The sequence below is a fragment of the Panulirus ornatus genome, chromosome 38, assembly GCF_036320965.1.
Source record: "Panulirus ornatus isolate Po-2019 chromosome 38, ASM3632096v1, whole genome shotgun sequence".
In the NCBI taxonomy this organism is placed as follows: Eukaryota; Metazoa; Arthropoda; class Malacostraca; order Decapoda; family Palinuridae; genus Panulirus; species Panulirus ornatus.
The window spans coordinates 28,896,184-28,919,010 of record NC_092261.1 but is presented as its reverse complement, the minus strand read 5'-3'; positions in this window follow the sequence as shown (position 1 = coordinate 28,919,010).

Genomic DNA, 22,827 nt, shown 5'->3' with positions numbered 1-22,827 from the left:
CAGCGACAAAGTACATTGAATAAAAAAAAGAAATATTATATATATATATATATATATATATATATATATATATATATATATATATATATATATATATATATATATATATATATATATATATATATATATATATATATATATATATATATATATATATATATATATATATATATATATATATATATATATATATATATATATTCTTTCATCTTTCAAGCCATTCGCCATTTCCCGCGTTAGTGAGGTAGCGCCAAGAACAGAGGACTGGGCCTTTTTTGGAATATCCTCACCTGGCCCCCCTCTGTTCTTTCCCATGGAAAATTAAAAAAAAAACGAGAGGGGAGGATTTCCAGCCCCCCCGCTCCCTCCCCTTTTAGTCGCCTTCTACGACACGCAAGGAATACGTGGGAGGTATTCTTAATCCCCTATCCCCAGGGATAATATATATATATATATATATATATATATATATATATATATATATATATATATATATATATATATATATATATATATATATATATATATATATATATATATATATATATATATATATATATTATATATATATATATATTATATATTTTTTTTTCTTTTTTTTTTAATTTTCCAAAAGAAGGAACAGAGAAGGGGGCCAGGTGACAATATTCCCTCAAAGGCCCAGTTCTCTGTTCTTAACGCTAATATATATATATATATATTTGTATCCTCCTTTGTTCTCACCTTTTTCCATTCTGTACTCAGTCTCTCCTGGTACTTCCTCACACAAGTCTCCTTCCCAAGCTCACTTACTCTCACCACTCTCTTCACCCCAACATTCTCTCTTCCTTACTGAAAACCCATACAAATCTTCACCTTCGCCTCCACAAGATAATGATCAGACATCCCTCCAGTTGCACCTCTCAGCACATTAACATCCAAAAGTCTCTCTTTCGCGCGCCTGTCAATTAACGAGTAATCCAATAACGCTCTCTGGCCATCTCTCCTACTTACATACGCATACTTATCAATATCTCGTTTTTTAAAACAGGTATTCCCAATCACCAGTACTTTTTCAGCACAAAAATCTACAAGCTGTTCACGATTTCCATTTACAGCACTGAACACCCCATGTATACCAATTATTCCCTCAACTGCCACATTACTCACCTTTGCATTCAAATCACCCATCACTATAACCCGGTCTTGTGCATCAAAACCACTAACACACTAAGGGGAGTGGGGGACGAATGGGATGTATTTAGGGAAGCAGTGATGGCTTGCGCAAAAGATGCTTGTGGCATGAGAAGCGTGGGAGGTGGGTTGATTAGAAAGTGTAGTGAGTGGTGGGATAAAGAAGTAAGATTATTAGTGAAAGAGAAGAGAGAAGCATTTGGACGATTTTTGCAGGGAAAAAATGCAAATGAGTGGGAGATGTATAAAAGAAAGAGGCAGGAGGTCAAGAGAAAGGTGCAAGAGGTGAAAAAGAGGGCAAATGAGAGTTGGGGTGAGAGAGTATCATTGAATTTTAGGGAGAAAAAAAGGATGTTCCGGAAGGAGGTAAATAAAGTGCGTAAGACAATGGAGCAAATGGGAACTTCAGTGAAGGGGGCTAATGGGGAGGTGATGACAAGTAGTGGTGATGTGAGAAGGAGATGGAGTGAGTATTTTGAAGGTTTGTTGAATGTGTTTGATGATAGAGTGGCAGATATAGGGTGTTTTGGTCGAGGTGGTGTGCAAAGTGAGAGGGTTAGGGAAAATGATTTGGTAAACAGAGAAGAGGTAGTAAAAGCTTTGCGGAAGATGAAAGCCGGCAAGGCAGCAGGTATTGCAGTAGAATTCATTAAAAAAGGGTTATTTAATGTATGTATGATTCATGGCGAGGTGCCTGAGAATTGGCGGAATGCTTGCAGAGTGCCATTGTACAAAGGCAAAGGGGATAAGAATGAATGCTCAAATTACAGAGGTATAAGTTTGTTGAGTATTCCTGGTAAATTATATGGGAGGGTATTGATTGAGAGGGTGAAGGCATGCACAGAGCATCAGATTGGGGAAGAGCAGTGTGGTTTCAGAAGTGGTAGAGGATGTGTGCATCAGGTGTTTGCTTTGAAGAATGTATGTGAGAAATACTTAGAAAAACAAATGGATTTGTATGTAGCATTTATGGATCTGGAGAAGGCATATGATAGAGTTGATAGAGATGCTCTGTGGAAGGTATTAAGAATATATGGTGTGGGAGGTAAGTTGTTAGAAGCAGTGAAAAGTTTTTATCGAGGATGTAAGGCATGTGTACGTGTAGGAAGAGAGGAAAGTGATTGGTCATCAGTGAATGTAGGTTTGCGGCAGGGGTGTGTGATGTCTCCATGGTTGTTTAATTTTTTTTATGGATGAGTTTTTAGGGAGGTAAATGCAAGAGTTTTGGAAAGAGGGGCAAGTATGCAGTCTGTTGGGGATGAGAGAGCTTGGGAAGTGAGTCAGTTGTTGTTCGCTGATGATACAGAGCTGGTGGCTGATTCATGTGAGAAACTGCAGAAGCTGGTGACTGAGTTTGGTAAAGTGTGTGCAACAAGAAAGTTAAGAGTAAATGTGAATAAGAGCAAGGTTATTAGGTACAGTAGGGTTGAGGGTCAAGTCAATTGGGAGGTAAGTTTGAATGAAGAAAAACTGGAGGAAGTAAAGCGTTTTAGACATCTGTGAGTGGATCTGGCAGCGGATGGATCCATGGAAGCGGAAGTGAATCATAGGGTGGGGAGGGGGCGAAAATCCTGGGAGCCTTGAAGAATGTGTGGAAGTCGAGAACATTATCTCGGAAAGCAAAAATGGGTATGTTTGAAGGAATAGTGGTTCCAACAATGTTGTACGGTTGCGAGACGTGGGCTATGGATAGAGTTGTGCGCAAGAGGGTGGATGTGCTGGAAATGAGATTTTTGAGGACAATATGTGGTGTGAGGTGGTTTGATCGAGTAAGTATTTTAAGGATAAGAGAGATGTGTGGAAATAAAAAGAGCGTTCTTGAGAGAGCAGAAGAGGGTGTTTTGAAATGGTTTGGGCACATGGAGAAAATGAGTGAGGAAAGATTGACCAAGAGGATATATGTGTCGGAGGTGGAGGGAACGAGGAGAAGTTGGAGACCAAATTGGAGGTGGAGAGATGGAGTGAAAAAGATTTTGAGTGATCGGGGCCTGAACATGCAGGAGGGTGAAAGGCGTGCAAGGAATAGAGTGAATTGGATCGATGTGGTATACCGGGGTCGACGTGCTGTCAGTGGATTGAATCAGGGCATGTGAAGCGTCTGGGATAAACCATGGAAAGTTCTGTGGAGCCTGGATGTGGAAAAGGAGCTGTGGTTTCGGGCATTACTACATGACTGCTAGAGACTGAGTGTGAACGAATGGGGCCATATATATATATATATATATATATATATATATATATATATATATATATATATATATATATATATATATATATATATATCATATTATATTTATTTATCAATTGTACTTTGTCGTTGTGTCCAGCCTTAGCGAGGTAGCGCAAGGAAACAGACGAAAGTATGGCCCAACCCACCTACATATACATGTATATACATAAACGCCCACACACGAGCAGATACATTTCTATACATTTCAACATATCCATTCATATGCATACACAGACATACATTTATTTGTTTATTTACTTAGCTTTGTCGCTACATCCCGCGTTAGCGAATTAGCGCAAGGAAACAGACGAAAGAATGGCCCAACCCACCCACATGAACATGTATATACATACACGTCCACACACGCACAAATACATACCTATACATCTCAACGTATACATATATATATGCATACAGACATATACCCATATACAGATGTACATAATTCATACTGTCTGCCTTTATTCATTCCCATCGCCACCACGCCACACATGAGATAACAACCCCCTCCCCCCTCATGTGCGCGAGGTAGAGCTAGGAAAAGACAACAAAGGCCACATTTGTTCACACTCAATCTCTATCTGTTATGTAATAATGCACTGAAACCACAGCTCCCTTTCCACATCCAGGCCCCACAGAACTTTCCATGGTTTATCCCAGACGCTTCACATGCCCTGTTTCAATCCATTGACAGCACGTCGACCCCGGTATACCACATCGTTCCAATTCACCCTATTCCTTGCACGCCTTTCACCCTCCTGCATGTTCAGGCCCCGATCACTCAAATCCTTTTTCACTCCATCTTTCCACCTCCAATTTGGTGTCCCACTTCTCGTTCCCTACACCTCTGACACATGTATCATCTTGGTCAATCTTTCCACACTCAGTCTCTCCATGTGACCAAACCATTTCAAAACACCCTCTTCTGATCTCTCAATCACACTCTTTTTATTACACACATCTCTCTTACCCTATTACCATTTACTCGATCAAACCACCTCACACCACATATTGTCCTCAAACATCTAATTTCCAGCACATCCACCCACCTGCGCACAACTCTATCCACAGCCCACACCTCGCAACCATACAACATTGTTGGAACCACTATTCCTTCAAAAATACCCATTTTTGCTTTCCGAGATAATGTATATATATATATATATATATATATATATATATATATATATATATATATATATATATATATATATATATATATATATATATATATATATATATATATATATATTTTCTTTTTTTTTTCTTTCAGACTATTCGCTATTTCCCGCATTAGCGAGGTAGCGTTAAGAACAGAGGACTGGGCCTTTGAGGGAATATCCTCACCTGGCCACCTTCTCTGTTCCTTTTTTTGGAAAAAAAAAAAAAAATGAGAGGGGAGGATTTCCAGCCCCCCGCTCCCTTCCCTTTTAGTCGCCTTCTACGACACGCAGGGAATACGTGGGAAGTATTCTTTCTCCCCTATCCCCAGGGATAATATATTTATATATTTTTTTTTTTTTTTTTTTTTTTTTTTATACTTTGTCGCTGTCTCCCGCGTTTGCGAGGTAGCGCAAGGAAACAGACGAAAGAAATGGCCCAACCCCCCCCCCCCCATACACATGTACATACACACGTCCACACACGCAAATATACATACCTACACAGCTTTCCATGGTTTACCCCAGACGCTTCACATGCCTTGCTTCAATCCACTGACAGCACGTCAACCCCTGTATACCACATGACTCCAATTCACTCTATTTCTTGCCCTCCTTTCACCCTCCTGCATGTTCAGGCCCCGATCACACAAAATCTTTTTCACTCCATCTTTCCCCCTCCAATTTGGTCTCCCTCTTCTCCTCGTTCCCTCCACCTCCGACACATATATCCTCTTGGTCAATCTCTCCTCACTCATTCTCTCCATGTGCCCAAACCATTTCAAAACACCCTCTTCTGCTCTCTCAACCACGCTCTTTTTATTTCCACACATCTCTCTTACCCTTACGTTACTTACTCGATCAAACCACCTCACACCACACATTGTCCTCAAACATCTCATTTCCAGCACATCCATCCTCCTGCGCACATCTCTATCCATAGCCCACGCCTCGCAACCATACAACATTGTTGGAACCACTATTCCCTCAAACATACCCATTTTTGCTTTCCGAGATAGTGTTCTCGACTTCCACACATTTTTCAAGGCTCCCAAAATTTTCGCCCCCTCCCCCACCCTATGATCCACTTCCGCTTCCATGGTTCCATCCGCTGACAGATCCACTCCCAGATATCTAAAACACTTCACTTCCTCCAGTTTTTCTCCATTCAAACTCACCTCCCAATTGACTTGACCCTCAACCCTACTGTACCTAATAACCTTGCTCTTATTCACATTTACTCTCAACTTTCTTCTTCCACACACTTTACCAAACTCAGTCACCAGCTTCTGCAGTTTCTCACATGAATCAGCCACCAGCGCTGTATCATCAGCGAACAACAACTGACTCACTTCCCAAGCTCTCTCATCCCCAACAGACTTCATACTTGCCCCTCTTTCCAGGACTCTTGCATTTACCTCCCTTACAACCCCATCCATAAACAAATTAAACAACCATGGAGACATCACACACCCCTGCCGCAAACCTACATTCACTGAGAACCAATCACTTTCCTCTCTTCCTACACGTACACATGCCTTACATCCTCGATGAAAACTTTTCACTGCTTCTAACAACTTGCCTCCCACACCATATATTCTTAATACCTTCCACAGAGCATCTCTATCAACTCTATCATATGCCTTCTCCAGATTCATAAATGCTACATACAAATCCATTTGCTTTTCTAAGTATTTCTCACATACATTCTTCAAAGCAAACACCTGATCCACACATCCTCTACCACTTCTGAAACCACACTGCTCTTCCCCAATCTGATGCTCTGTACATGCCTTCACCCTCTCAATCAATACCCTCCCATATAATTTACCAGGAATACTCAACAAACTTATACCTCTGTAATTTGAGCACTCACTCTTATCCCCTTTGCCTTTGTACAATGGCACTATGCACGCATTCCGCCAATCCTCAGGCACCTCACCATGAGTCATACATACATTAAATAACCTTACCAACCAGTCAACAATACAGTCACCCCCTTTCTTAATAAATTCCACTGCAATACCATCCAAACCTGCTGCCTTGCCGGCTTTCATCTTCCGCAAAGCTTTTACTACCTCTTCTCTGTTTACCAAATCATTTTCCCTAACCCTCTCACTTTGCACACCACCTCGACCAAAACACCCTATATCTGCCACTCTGTCATCAGACACATTCAACAAACCTTCAAAATACTCATTCCATCTCCTTCTCACATCACCGCTACTTGTTATCACCTCCCCATTTACGCCCTTCACTGAAGTTCCCATTTGCTCCCTTGTCTTACGCACCCTATCTACCTCCTTCCAGAACATCTTTTTATTTTCCCTAAAATTTACTGATAGTCTCTCACCCCAACTCTCATTTGCCCTTTTTTTCACCTCTTGCACCTTTCTCTTGACCTCCTGTCTCTTTCTTTTATACTTCTCCCACTCAATTGCATTTTTTCCCTGCAAAAATCGTCCAAATGCCTCTCTCTTCTCTTTCACTAATACTCTTACTTCTTCATCCCACCACTCACTACCCTTTCTAAACAGCCCACCTCCCACTCTTCTCATGCCACAAGCATCTTTTGCGCAATCCATCACTGATTCCCTAAATACATCCCATTCCTCCCCCACTCCCCTTACTTCCATTGTTCTCACCTTTTTCCATTCTGTACACAGTCTCTCCTGGTACTTCCCCACACAGGTCTCCTTCCCAAGCTCACTTACTCTCACCACCTTCTTCACCCCAACATTCACTCCTCTTTTCTGAAAACCCATACTAATCTTCACCTTAGCCTCCACAAGATAATGATCAGACATCCCTCCAGTTGCACCTCTCAGCACATTAACATCCAAAAGTCTCTCTTTCGCACGCCTGTCAATTAACACGTAATCCAATAACGCTCTCTGGCCATCTCTCCTACTTACATAAGTATACTTATGTATATCTCGCTTTTTAAACCAGGTATTCCCAATCATCAGTCCTTTTTCAGCACATAAATCTACAAGCTCTTCACCATTTCCATTTACAACACTGAACACCCCATGCATACCAATTATTCCCTCAACTGCCACATTACTCACCTTTGCATTCAAATCACCCATCACTATAACCCGGTCTCGTGCATCAAAACCGCTAACACACTCATTTAGCTGCTCCCAAAACACTTGCCTCTCATGATCTTTCTTCTCATGCCCAGGTGCATATGCACCAATAATCACCCACCTCTCTCCATCAACTTTCAATTTTACCCATATATATATATATATATATATATATATATATATATATATATATATATATATATATATATATATATATATATATATATATATATATATATATATATATATATATATATATATATATATATATATATATATATATATATATATGTATATATATATATATATATATATATATATATATATATATATATATATATATATATATATATATATATATATATATATATATATATATATATATATATATATATATATATATATATATATATATATATATATATATATATATATATATATGTATATATATATATATATATATATGAATATATATATATATATATAAATGCTACATACAAATCCATTTGCTTTTCTAAGTATTTCTCACATACATTCTTCAAAGCAAACACCTGATCCACACATCCTCTACCACTTCTGAAACCGCACTGGGGAAGAGCAGTGCGGTTTCAGAAGTGGTAGAGGATGTGTGGATCAGGTGTTTGCTTTGAAGAATGTATGTGAGAAATACTTAGAAAAGCAAATGGATTTGTATGTAGCATTTATGGATCTGGAGAAGGCATATGATAGAGTTGATAGAGATGCTCTGTGGAAGGTATTAAGAATATATGGTGTGGGAGGCAAGTTGTTAGAAGCAGTGAAAAGTTTTTATCGAGGATGTAAGGCATGTGTACGTGTAGGAAGAGAGGAAAGTGATTGGTTCTCAGTGAATGTAGGTTTGCGGCAGGGGTGTGTGATGTCTCCATGGTTGTTTAATTTGTTTATGGATGGGGTTGTTAGGGAGGTAAATGCAAGAGTCATGGAAAGAGGGGCAAGTATGAAGTCTGTTGGGGATGAGAGAGCTTGGGAAGTGAGTCAGTTGTTGTTCGCTGATGATACAGCGCTGGTGGCTGATTCATGTGAGAAACTGCAGAAGCTGGTGACTGAGTTTGGTAAAGTGTGTGGAAGAAGAAAGTTAAGAGTAAATGTGAATAAGAGCAAGGTTATTAGGTACAGTAGGGTTGAGGGTCAAGTCAATTGGGAGGTGAGTTTGAATGGAGAAAAACTGGAGGAAGTGAAGTGTTTTAGATATCTGGGAGTGGATCTGTCAGCGGATGGAACCATGGAAGCGGAAGTAGATCATAGGGTGGGGGAGGGGGCGAAAATTTTGGGAGCCTTGAAAAATGTGTGGAAGTCGAGAACATTATCTCGGAAAGCAAAAATGGGTATGTTTGAAGGAATAGTGGTTCCAACAATGTTGTATGGTTGCGAGGCGTGGGCTATGGATAGAGTTGTGCGCAGGAGGATGGATGTGCTGGAAATGAGATGTTTGAGGACAATGTGTGGTGTGAGGTGGTTTGATCGAGTAAGTAACGTAAGGGTAAGAGAGATGTGTGGAAATAAAAAGAGCGTGGTTGAGAGAGCAGAAGAGGGTGTTTTGAAATGGTTTGGGCACATGGAGAGAATGAGTGAGGAAAGATTGACCAAGAGGATATATGTGTCGGAGGTGGAGGGAACGAGGAGAAGAGGGAGACCAAATTGGAGGTGGAAAGATGGAGTGAAAAAGATTTTGTGTGATCGGGGCCTGAACATGCAGGAGGGTGAAAGGAGGGCAAGGAATAGAGTGAATTGGAGCGATGTGGTATACAGGGGTTGACGTGCTGTCAGTGGATTGAATCAAGGCATGTGAAGCGTCTGGGGTAAACCATGGAAAGCTGTGTAGGTACGTATATTTGCGTGTGTGGACGTGTGTATGTACGTGTGTATGGGGGTTGGGCCATTTCTTTCGTCTGTTTCCTCGCGCTACCTCGCAAACGCGGGAGACAGCGACAAAGTATAAAAAAAAAAAAAAAAAAAAAAAAATATATATATATATATATATATATATATATATATATATATATATATATATATATATATATATATATATATATATGTATATATATATATATATATATATATATATATATATATATATATAAATATATACATATATATATATATATATATATATATATATATATATATATATATATATATATATATATATATATATATATATATATATATATATATATATATATATATATATATATATATATATATATATATATATACAAATTCATACCTGCTGCCTTCATCCATTCCAGTCGCCATCTCGCCACACATGAAATGGCACCCTATTCCCGTTCGTGCGCAGGAGGTAGCGCTAGGAAAAGACAACAAAGTCCACATTGGTTTACACTCAGTCTCAAGCTATCTTGTGTAATGCACCGAAACCACAGCTCCCTTTCCATATCCAGGCCCCACAAACTTTTCATAGTTTACCCCAGACGCTTCACATGCTCTGGTTCAATCCATTGACAGCACATCGACCCAGGTATACGCATAGTTCCAATTTACTTTATTCCTTGCACGCCTTTCACCCTCCTGTATGTTCAAGCCCCGATCGCTCAGAATCGTTTTCACTCCTTCCTTCCACCTCCAATTTGGTCTCCCACCTCTCCTCGTTCCCTCCACCTCTGACACATATATCCTCTTTGTCAATCTTTCCTCACTCATTTTCTTCATATGGCCAAATCATCTCAATACACCCTCTTCTGCTCTCTCAACCACACTCTTTTTATCACCACACATCTCTCTTAACCTTTCATTACTTACTCGAGTAAACCAACTCACACATATTGTCCTCAAACACCTCATTTCCAACTCATCCACCCTCCTCCGCACCTGTCCATCCCTCGCAACCATATAACGTTGTTGAAACCACTATTCCTTCAAACATAACCATTTTTGTTCTTGCCTTACACACGTTCTTCAATGCTCTCAGAACCTTCACCCCTTTCCCCACCCTGTGACTCATTTCCGCTTCCATGGTTCCATCCGCTGCTAAATCCACTCGCAGATATCTAAAACACTTCATTTCCTCCAGTTTTCTCCATCTAAACGTACCTCCCAATTGACTTGTCCCTCAGCCTTAGTGAACCTAATAACCTTGCTCATATTTACATTCATTCTCAGCTTTCTTCTTTCAGACACTTTACCAAACTCAGTCACCAGCTTATGCAGTTTCTCACCCGAATCAGCCACCAGCGCTGTATCATCAACGAATAACAAGCAACTCACTTCCCAAGCCCTCATCCACAAAAGACTGAACACTCGCCCCTCTCTCCAAAATTCATGCATTCACCTCCGTAGCAATCTCATCCATAAACAAATTAAAGAACCAGGGAGACACCACGCACCCCTGCTGCAAACCAACATTCACTGGGAACAAATCACTTTACTCTCTTCCTACTCGTACACATGCCTTACATCCTTGATAAAAACTTTTCACTGCCTCCAGCAACTTAATTCCCACACTATATACTCTCAATACTTTCCACAGAGAATCTCCATCAACTTTATCACATGACTTCTCCAGATCCATAAATTCCACATACAAATCCATGTGATTTTTTAAGTATTTATCACACACATTCTTCAAAGCAAACGCCTGATCCACACATCATCCAACACTTCTGAAACTACACTGCCCTTCCCCAATCTGATGCTCTGTACATGCCTTGACCCTCTCAATCAATACCCTTCCATATAATTTCCCAGGAAAACTCAACTAACATATACCTTTGTAATTTGAAAATTCACCTTTATTCCCTTTGCCTTTATACAATGGCAGTATGCATGCATTCCGCCAATCCTCAGGCACTTCACCATATACCATACATACAATTAATATTCTCACCAACCACTCAACAACACAGTCACCCTCCACTGCAATAGCATCCAAACCCGCCGCCTTGCCGGCTTTCGTCGTCCGCAAAGCTTTCACTGCCTCTTCTCTGTTTACCAAACTATTCTCCTTGACCCTCTCACTTCGCACACCACCTCGAACGAAAGACCCTACATCTGCCACTCTATCATCAAACACATTCAACAAACCTTCAAAATATATATATACATATATATATATATATATATATATAAACGAATAAAGTGCATATGAACGCGCATTTTCATAGAACATACAAACCTCCAACAGCCAGGATCGAACCAGGGACCCCTGTGCAAGAGGCAGGCATGCTAACCGCTAGGCTATGGGACTGTATAATAGGAAACAACTATTCGAAATACTGAGTACTCGAATACCCTTCGTCTCACAATGGTGAGCAACGGGGTCTATACTTGGTTATATTTATATATATATGAATATATATATATATATATATATATATATATATATATATATAAATATATATATATATATATATATATATATATATATATATATATATATATATATATATATATATATATATATATATATATATATATATATATTGTATTTTAACTTTCTAAAAGGGGAAACAGAAGGAGTCACGCGGGGAGTGCTCATCCTCCCCGAAGGCTCAGATTGGGGTGTCTAAATGTGTGTGGATGTAACCAAGATGAGAAAAAAGGAGAGAGAGGTAGTATGTTTGAGGAAAGGAACTTGAGTGCTTTAGCTCTGAGTGAAACGAAGCTCAAGGGTAAAGGAGAAGAGTGGTTTGGGAATGTCTTGGGAGTAAAGTCAGGGGTTAGTGAGAGGACAAGAGCAAGGGAAGGAGTAGCACTACTCCTGAAACAGGAATGGTGGGAGTATGTGATAGAGTGGAAAAAAGTAAACTCTAGATTGATATGGGTAAAACTAAAAGTTGATGGAGGAGATGGGTGATTATTGGTGCATATGCACCTGGGCATGAGAAGAAAGATCATAAGAGACAAGCGTTTTGGGAGCAGCTGAATGAGTGTGTTAGTAGTTTTGATGCACGAGACCGGGTTATAGTGATGGGTGATTTGAATGCAAAGGTGAGTAATGTGGCAGTTGAGGGAATAATTGGTATACATGGAGTGTTTAGTGTTGTAAATGGAAATGGTTAAGAGCTTGTAGATTTGTAGTAGTGGTGATTGGGAATAACTGGTTTAAAAACAGAGATATACTTAAGTATACGTATGTAAGTAGGAGAGATGGCCAGAGAGCGTTGTTGGATTACGTGTTGATTGATAGTCGCGGAAGAGAGACTTTTGGATGTTAATGTGCTTAGAAGTGCAACTGTAGAGATATCTGATCATTATTTTGTGGAGGCGAAGGTGAAGATTTGTAGAGGTTTTCAGAAAAGAAGAGAGAATGTTGGGATGAAGAGAATGGAGAGAGTAAGTGAGCTTGGGAAGGAGACTTGTGTGAGGAAGTACCAGGAGAGACTGAGCACAGAGTAGAAAAAGGTGAGAACAAAGGAGGTAAGGGGAGTGGGGAGGAATGGGCTGTATTTAGGGGAGCAGTGATGGCTTGCAAAAAAGATGTTTGTGGCATGAGAAGCGTGGGAGGTGGGCAGATTAGAAAGGGTAGTGAGTGGTGGAATGAAGAAGTAAGATTATTAGTGAAAGAGAAGAGAGAGGCATTTGGATGATTTTTGCAGGGAAATAATATGAGTGGGATATGTATAAAAGAAAGAAGCAGGAGGTCAAGAGAAAGGTGCAAGAGGTGATAAAGAGGGCAAATGAGAGTTAGGGGGGAAAGAGTATCATCAAATTTTAGGGAGAATAAAAAAACTGTTTTGGAAGGAGGTAAATAAAGTGCGTATGAAAAGGGAACAAATGGGAACTTCAGTGAAGGGAGCTAATGGGGAGGTGATAACAAGTAGTGGTGATGTGAGAAGATGGAGGGAGTATTTTGAAGGTTTGTTGAATGTGTTTGATGATAGAGTGGCAGATATAGGGTGTTTTGGTCGAGGTGGTGTACAAAGTGAGAGAGTTAGGGAAAATGATTTGGTAAACAGAGAAGAGATAGTAAAAGAATTGCGGAAGATGTAAGCCGGCAAGGCAGCGGGTTTGGATGGTATTGCAGTGGACTATATTGTTGATGGGTTGGTAAGGTCATTAATGTGTATATGATTTATGGTGAGGTGCCTCAGTATTGGTGGAATGCTTGCATAGTGCCATTGTACAAAGGCAAAGGAGACAAAGGTGAGTGCTCAAATTACAGAGGTATAAGTTTGTTGAGTATTCCTGGTAAATTATATGGGAGGGTATTGAGTGAGAGGGTGAAGCCAAGTACAGAGCATCAGATTGGGGAAGAGCAATGTGGCTTCAGAAGTGGTAGAGGATGTATGGATCAGGCGTTTGCTTTGAAGAATGTATGTGAGAATTCTTAGAAAAGCAAATGGATTTGTATGTAACATTTATGGATCTAGAGAAGGCATATGACAGAGTTGATAGAGATGCTCTGTGGAAGGTATTAAGAATATATGGTGTGGGAGGCAAGTTGTTAGAAGCAGTGAAAAGTTTTTATCGAGGATGTAAGGCATGTGTACGTGTAGGAAGAGGAAAGTGATTGGTTCTCATTGAATGTAGGTTTGCGGCCGGGGGTTTGTGATGTCTCCATGGTTGTTTACTTTGTTTATGGATGGGGTTGTTTGGTAGGTGAATGCAAGAGTTTTGGAAAGAGGGGCAAGCATGCAGTCTGTTGTGGATAAGCGAGCTTGGGAAGTGAGTGAGTTGTTGTTCGCTGATGATACAATGCTGGTGGCTGATTCATGGGAGAAACTGCAGAAGCTGGTGACTGAGTTTGGTAAAGTGTGTGAAAGAAGAAAGTTGAGAGTAAATGTGAATAAGAGCAAGGTTATTAGGTACGGTAGTGTTGAGGGTCAATTCATTTGGGAGGTAAGTTTGAATGGAGAAAAACTGGAGGAGGTAAAGTGTTTTAAATATCTGGGAGTGGATCTGGCAGCGGATGGAACCATGGAAGCGGAAGTGGATCATAGGGTGGGTGAGGGGGCGAAAATTCTGGGAGCCTTGAAGAATGTGTGGAAGTCGAGAACATTATCTCGGAAAGCAAAAATGGGTATGTTTGAGGGAATAGTAGTTCCAAGAATGTTGTATGGTTGCGAGGCGTGGGCTATGGATAGAGTTGTGCGCAAGAGGGTGGATGTGCTGGAAATGAGATGTTTGAGGACAATATGTGGTGTGAGGTGGTTTGATCGAGGAAGTAATAATAGGGTAAGAGCTATGTTTGGTAATAGAAAGATTGTGGTTTAGAGAGCAGAAGAGTGTGTTTTGAAATGTTTTGGTCACATGCAAAGAATGAGTGAGGAAAGATTGACAAAGAGGATATATGTGTCGAAGGTGGAGGGAACGAGGAGAAGTTGGAGACCAAATTGGAGGTCGAAAGATGAAGTGAAAAGATTTTGAGTGATCGGGTCCTGAACATGCAGGAGGGTGAAAGGCGTGCAAGGAATAGAGTGAATTGGAACGATATTGGTATAACGGGGTCGACGTGCTGTGAATGGCTTGAACTAGGGCATGTGAAGCGTCTGGGGTAAACCATGGAAAGTTCTGTGGGGCCTGGATGTGGAAAGGGAGCTGTGGTTTCGGTGTATTATTACATGACAGCTTGAGACTGAGTGTGAACGAATGGGGCCTTTGTTGTCTTTTCCTAGCGCTACCTCGCACACATGAAGGGGGAGGGGATTGTTATTTCATGTGTGGCGAGGTGGCGATGGGAATGAATAAAGGCAGACAGTATGAATCATGTACATGTGTATATATGTATATGTCTGTGTGAGTATATATATGTATACGTTGAGATGTATAGGTATGTATATTTGCGTGTGTGGACGTGTATGTATATACATGTGTATGTGGGTGGGTTGGGCCATTCTTTCGTCTGTTTCCTTGCGCTACCTCGCAAACGCGGGAGACAGCGACAAAGCAAGATAAAGATAAATAATAATATAGATATATATATATATATATATATATATATATATATATATATATATATATATATATATATATATATATATATATATATATATATATATATATATATATATATATCGTTAATGAGATTCCCTTGATTAGGGCATTCGACTAGTCTCCTGTGCCGTCTCAACTAATATATAAGAAAATCTCACATCCCTCTATTAATTTCATCCACTTTCTCCTACTCTTTCCATACCTTCCTCTCATACCTTCATGTTTCCTCCTGTCTCGCTTACCCTGGCACTACACACTGAGAGGATAATGGCAGTTTGTGTTGCTTTGTCGCCAGGTGCTCGTTTTCCATTACCCTAAAACAGGGTATTCTGAACTATTACTGACTGTCTCTTCAACTTCCGCTTGGTAAATAAAAATTGCTGAGCAGAGTATATTTTCTCGTCAAGTTAAACTCCTTATTTTTTCAGACAACCCAATTGTGGGCCAATCAGGCTTGCTGTTGTCTGTCTTTCTCATGTAAACTCATGTAAACTCACGTTCGTTCCTCTTATGAATATCCCTCTGAGCTTCACACGCTTGCCTACCTTCCAGCGTTCCAGTGTTCCCTCATCTCTCCACCATTTTCCCCAGAGATCCCCTCATGATGTGTAAACACACTCGTCCCTCTCTCTGGTTCGTCGTGTTTCTCTCATCTTTCTCACTCCATACCTCTCCAATAAAGCTTTTTTGCTTTCGTTATTGATTATCTTTATTTTCCTACTCTCTCATACCCATCCCAAGTCTTCTAAGAGTCCCAACAGTTCTTCTCTCGTCACTCTTCACCACACTATCACTCACGTGCATCAGTTATAATTTTTCAATCCTCTTCATTTTCCTTTTCCTGACCCCATCCATCAGTCTGTTTCCTGGGATCGTAAGGCAAATTTCTGTCTTACGTAAGGTTGGGTACTACCCTGTCTTACCTCAATACATCCTTGACTTACCTAACATAACATAATCCCTGTCATACCTCAATACACTTCTCCCTATCTTACCACACATAGCGCAGACCGTCTTACAATCCTTGTCTTACTTAACATAACACAAGACCTTGTCTTACCTTAATATACCCCTATCTTACCTAGCATACCAGAGACCATGTCTTACCTTAACAGCATAAACCCCAGTCTTACTTCAATACACCTTTATCTTACCTTAAATTCAGCCAGAAACACCCTGACCCATTCCTCGGCATGTTCGTACATACGACCTTCTTTCTGCTGACAACATCTCTTGCATCTCTTCCATTACTTTCCCTCATCCCTCACACACCATCAACATGTTAAGTGACCCTCTCCTATCATCCCTCCCATTACCTTCCCTTTCCCCTCACACATCATTAACATGTTCAGTGACCCCTTCATCATCTGCCATTCATAAATACTGTACCAGATCTCCCTCGCTTCCTCTCTACCACGGTAAACACCTGCTTCAGACCACCACACACTTCAAAGGTTCACCTGGCTCAGTTCTCTCTCTCTCCCACACGAGATCCCTTCGCTCCTCCCAGGTGAGCCATTATGGTATATACTGTAATCTGTTTACAGCGTAAACTGTAAACTGTTTACTGTACAACTTGCCTTCCACACTGAGTGTAAATTCAACAAAAATTCAATTCAATCATCCTTTGTGCTTTTGCTTCAGCAGGAAGTTACAATTGCCGCACCCATCCAGTTCTTTGGCACGCGGCCTTTATTGTAAGCACACACACACACACACACACACACACACTCACACACACACACACACACACACACACACACACACACACAAACATACACACACTAACTGTATGAAAGCACCTGTGTGGGCTGCCAGCCGCTTCCCTTCAATATTGTTCTGATCAAAATACGTGCCGCAGGTGTACGCCGCACCCAAGCCATCTCGCCTGACGATGCGGTTCATGATGCCAGATTTCAGAGCTTTGTTATTCTGGCTAGGTTAGGTTAGGTTAGGTTAGGTTAGGTTAGGTTAGGCTAGGCTAGGGTAGGTTAGGTTAGGTTAGGCTAGGCTAGGTTAGGTTAGGTTAGTTTAGGTTAGATTAGCTTAGGTTGCGTTAGGTTACGTTAGGTTAGGTTAGGTAAGGTTAGGCTAGGCTAGGGTAGGTTAGGTTAGGTTAGGCTAGGTTAGGTTAGGTTAGTTTAGGTTAGATTAGCTTAGGTTGCGTTAGGTTACGTTAGGTTAGGTTAGGTAAGGTTAGGCTAGGCTAGGGTAGGTTAGGTTAGGTTAGGCTAGGTTAGGTTAGGTTAGTTTAGGTTAGATTAGCTTAGGTTGCGTTAGGTTACGTTAGGTTAGGTTAGGTAAGGTTACAATGGTTAGATTGGGTTAGGTTAGGTTAGGTTAGGTTAGGTTAGGTTAGGTTAGTTTAGGTAAGGTTACAATGGTTAGATTGGGTTAGGTTAGGTTACGATGTTTGGATTAGGTTATGATGGTTAGATTAGGTTAGGTTAGGTTACGATGGTTAGCTTAGGTTAGGATGGTTAGGTTAAGCTAGGTTAGGTTAGGTTAGGTTACCTTACTATGGTTAGATTAGGTTAAGTTACTTAGGTTAGGTTAGGTTAGATTACGCTCGGTTAGGTTAGGTTAGGTTAGGTTAGGTTAGGTTAGGTTAGGTTAGGTTAGGTTACCTTACTATGGTTAGATTAGGTTAAGTTACTTAGGTTAGGTTAGGTTAGATTACGTTCGGTTAGGTTAGGTTAGGTTAGATTACGTTCGGTTAGGTTAGCTTACGATGGTTAGGTTATAATGGTTAGTTTTAGTTACGCTAGGCCTGGTTACGTTAGGATGGGTTAGGATGGTTAGGTTAGATTAGGTTAGGTTAATTAGGATGTGTTAAGATAGTTACTTTAGGATAGGTTAAGTTAGGTTAGGTTTGGTTACGTTAAGATGTGTTAGAAAGGTTAGGATAGGCTAGGTTAGGTTAGTTTGTTTACGTTAGGATGGTTTCATTATGCTATGTTAGGTTAGTTTGGTTACTTTAGGATGAGTTAGAAAGGCTAGGATAGTCTAGCTTAGGTTAGTTTGGTTACGTTAGGATATGTTAGAAAGGTTAGGATAGGTTAGGCTAGGTTGATTTGGTTACGTTAGGATGTGTTAGAAAGGTTAGAGTAGCTTAGGTTAGATAATTTGGTTATGTAAGGATACGTGAGAAAAAGGTTAGGATAGGTTAGGTTAGGTTGATTTGGTTACGTTAGGATGTGTTAGAAAGGTTATAATAGGTTAGGTTAGATAATTTGGTTATGTTAGGATATGTGAGAAAAATGTTAGGATAGGTTAGGTTAGGTTAATTTGGTTAGGTTAATTTGGTTACGTTAGGATGGTTCCATTACGTTAGGTTAGGCTGGAATATATTAGTAAAAAGACAACAGACACACGTATGTTACTATATCGAACCCTTATCATCTAGATCAGATCTTTTAGATTAGATTGGATGATAGGATTTGGTTAGTTTGGTTAGTTTGGCTTAGGGATATGATAGGATAAGTTCGGTTAAACAAGGTAGATCAGGGTAGCCAAAGAGCGTCAGGTTTTAAAGTTACCAATCCAGTGAGTGATCTTTCACGTTCTTTGTATCACTGTAACTACTTCTTACCCGGCTTCCCTGGAACACTCACTTTCCAGACTCCCTCCTGGAGAAGTTTCCTGGAACGTTCGCTCTACCAATTTTCTCCTGGAAAGGTTCGCTGAGCACTCAGTCTTCAGACTCCTTCCTGGAAGGTTCCCTGGACAACTTGCCCCACAGATTCCTTCCTGAGAAGGTTTTCCTTGAACACTCGCTCTCCAGACTCCCTCCTGGAAAAGATCCCTGGAACAGTCGCTCAAAAGACTTCCTTCAAGGCAAGTTCCCTGAGACTCCTGCTGTCCAGACTCCTTTCTGGAAGGTTCTCTGGAACACTTGATCTGCAGACTCTTTCCTGAAAAGATTTCCTGAAACACTCGTTCTGCAAACTCCTTCTTGGAAAGGTTCACTGAAACACTCGCTTTCCAGACTTACTCGTCATTTACTAAGTTTCATTTTCGGCAATAATAAATTTCTTTTTACTACTCCAGCATGCCAGCAGGCCAACAGTGTTCTGTGTACGGTTGGAAGTTTGCTAATGTTTTTGATTTGCAGGAACAACTGGCTGAAGTTACTAACAATATACTGTTACAACACACAAGGTATACGTCCTTCAGGACACTGTCGAATCCAGCTTGGTAAGAGAAGTCATGAAGCAGCGTTGTGGGTGACGAGACACCCCAGAGTAATTCTTCTTCCCTCACCAGGGAAAGCCGACCCCCGGAACAGGTAGCACGACGAGATGCGAAACCCCATAGAAGTTTACATTTGATGCCAATAAGTTAAAGAAAATTTGTCTCACGTTTTGGATGACGTGGACGACAACGACCACGAAGTAAGGCTCGTCAGCGACTGTATGATGCAAGGAGAGCTGGAGGAATTCTGCGCCAGAAACCCATCACGCCGTAAACGTGGTTGCTGTCCAGGTGCCAAGGTAGACGATGTTGGCGGAGTTGTAGACGAGGTTTGTGGTGGCACTAACGATAATATACTTGTATTGTCATGTTGGTACTAACGACGTACTGAAGGGGAGATGCGAGGGGATGTTGGAGAAATATTACCGGCACCGGGAACGCCTTCTTTAACAAAACGTCCAGTCTACATAATGGATTAATGAACCTTTTTTTCTAGGAAGGAGTTGATGAACACATGCATTATCAAACGTTAACGCTTGGTTTAGGAGGAGAGTATGCCATGATTAACATTTCCGTGTTTATATTACATATCAACAATTGAGATTTCTTTGCCAAATACTCGATTCCAGGATGCACTTTGATAGAGTTAGGGGAAACAAAGAAGGCGGAGGTGTCTTGCTCTTCGTTAAAGCTCATTTGAATCCCCTTGTGAAAAAAATTGTAGCCTTTGAGAATGCCGACTTCCATTTTCCAGAAAATAAAGATAAACTTCGTTGTAATGACAGTCGTACTAGGTTATATCATAGACACCAGACGCAGACACATTATAATTAGTCAGCAGACATTTGGAATGAACAAGATTCTACCATACCAGGAGATTTTAACACACCGGGATCTAAGTGTGGAAAATCCCTTTCCAGGAACTCCGGGCCAACGTAGACTCAACCTAAAACGTACCTGATGATATACTGATCCAATTAGTCGAGAAACCAACTCGTGAAAACAATGTAATAGATTTTGTTCTAACTGCAAATAAGCTTTCAAGATCACATATAATGTTGGTCTGCATGACAGTCGTGCACAAATGCCTCATTCTGAACATGCAAATGTTAATGATCTTCATATTGCTGTTGACAGGCAAACCTGGAATGATATAGTCAATGAAAACGACATGACTGTAACTTGATAAAGCTTCAGTAAAACCTCAAAAGCAGTGGTGGGAACTTACGCACCACTGTGTAGTAGACGGTCTACTAAGCCAAGTTGGTGGAACGATTGAATAAAATATTGTCTGTTGGCTAAGAAAGCAGCTCATAAGAAAGTAAGAGACAATAATAGCCAACATAAAGTAAGTTATGTAATTTGCGTATTGAAAGTAAGAGAGTTATACGACAAATCAACTTCAACATCGAGCGTGTATTTCTAAAAATAGCAAAAGAGAAAAAAAATGGAGTTTTACAGTTATGTTGGAAGCAAGAAAGTCATTATCCAGTCAATATGTCCCATGATCAAAGATAACGGCGACTTGGATCAAGACAACACGGCCATGATAAGAATATCCTATGTCATTCTAACATCTGTCTTTACGATCGAAGGCACAACTCACATCCCGATTCCAATTTCATTGACAGAAGAGGAAAACGTTCATCAACAATTTGATAAAAGAACTGAAGACATTGCATTAGCAAACAAACGGGTATGATAATAGACAACACGGCAGCCTTCACTTGTTTCATCCGAGAACAATGAAATATGAAGATAATGAGATAATTAAGCCCTTGACTGTGCTTTTCAGTGAGTCAATTCCAACGGGAAAAGTTTCAGGTGAATTGAAGTTTGCCAATATATTACCGATATCCCAAAAAAGTTAATATCACTGCCCAGAAATGATCGTTCAATTAGCTTAACGTCAATGGCTGGAAAACTTACAGAAACCATTATTCATGATAGATATATAAACCATTTAGGGGACCATCACTTAGTAATCATATCGCAGCATTTTTTCAGATGAAATCACACACGTCTGGTAAATATACGACATTTCTTTTACAATGTAATCAACTTTTGCCTGTCAGCTGAGACGGTACGAACAGCTGAAGCCTTAACAAAGGCCATCCTATTAACACTATCTATCTATCCAACTATATAGCTATATCTATATCTATCTATCTATCTATCTATCTATCTATCTATCTATCTATATATATATATATATATATATATATATATATATATATATATATATATATATATATATATATTTATTTTATTTATTTATTTTGCTTTGTCGCTGTCTCCCGCGTTAGCGAGGTAGCGCAAGGAAACAGACGAAAGAATGGCCCAACCCACCCACATACACATGTATATGCATACACGTCCACACACGCAAATATACATACCTATACATCTCAATGTACACATATATATACACACACAGACATATACATATATACAAATGTACATAATTCATACTGTCTGCCTTTATTTATTCCCATCGCCACCTCGCCACACATGGAATAACAACCCCCTCCCCCTTCATGTGTGCGAGGTAGCGCTAGGAAAAGACAACAAAGACCCCATTAGTTCACACTCAGTCTCTAGCTGTCATGTAATAATGCCCGAAACCACAGTTCTCTCTCCACATCCAGGCCCCACAGAACTTTCCATGGTTTACCCTAGACGCTTCACATGCCCTGGTTCAATCCATTGACAACACGTCGACCCCGGTATACCACATCGTTCCAATTCACTCTATTCCTTGCACGTCTTTTACCCTCCTGCATGTTCAGGCCCCGATCACTCAAAATCTTTTTCACTCCATCTTTCCACCTCCAATTTGGTCGCCCACTTCTCCTCGTTCCCTCCACCTCTGACACATATATCCTCTTGGTCAATCTTTCCTCACTCATTCTCTCCATGTGACCAAAACATTTCAAAACACCCTCTTCTGCTCTCTCAACCACACTCTTTTTATTCCCACACATCTCTCTTTCCCTTACATTACTTGCTCGATCAAACCACCTCACACCACATATTGTCCTCAAAC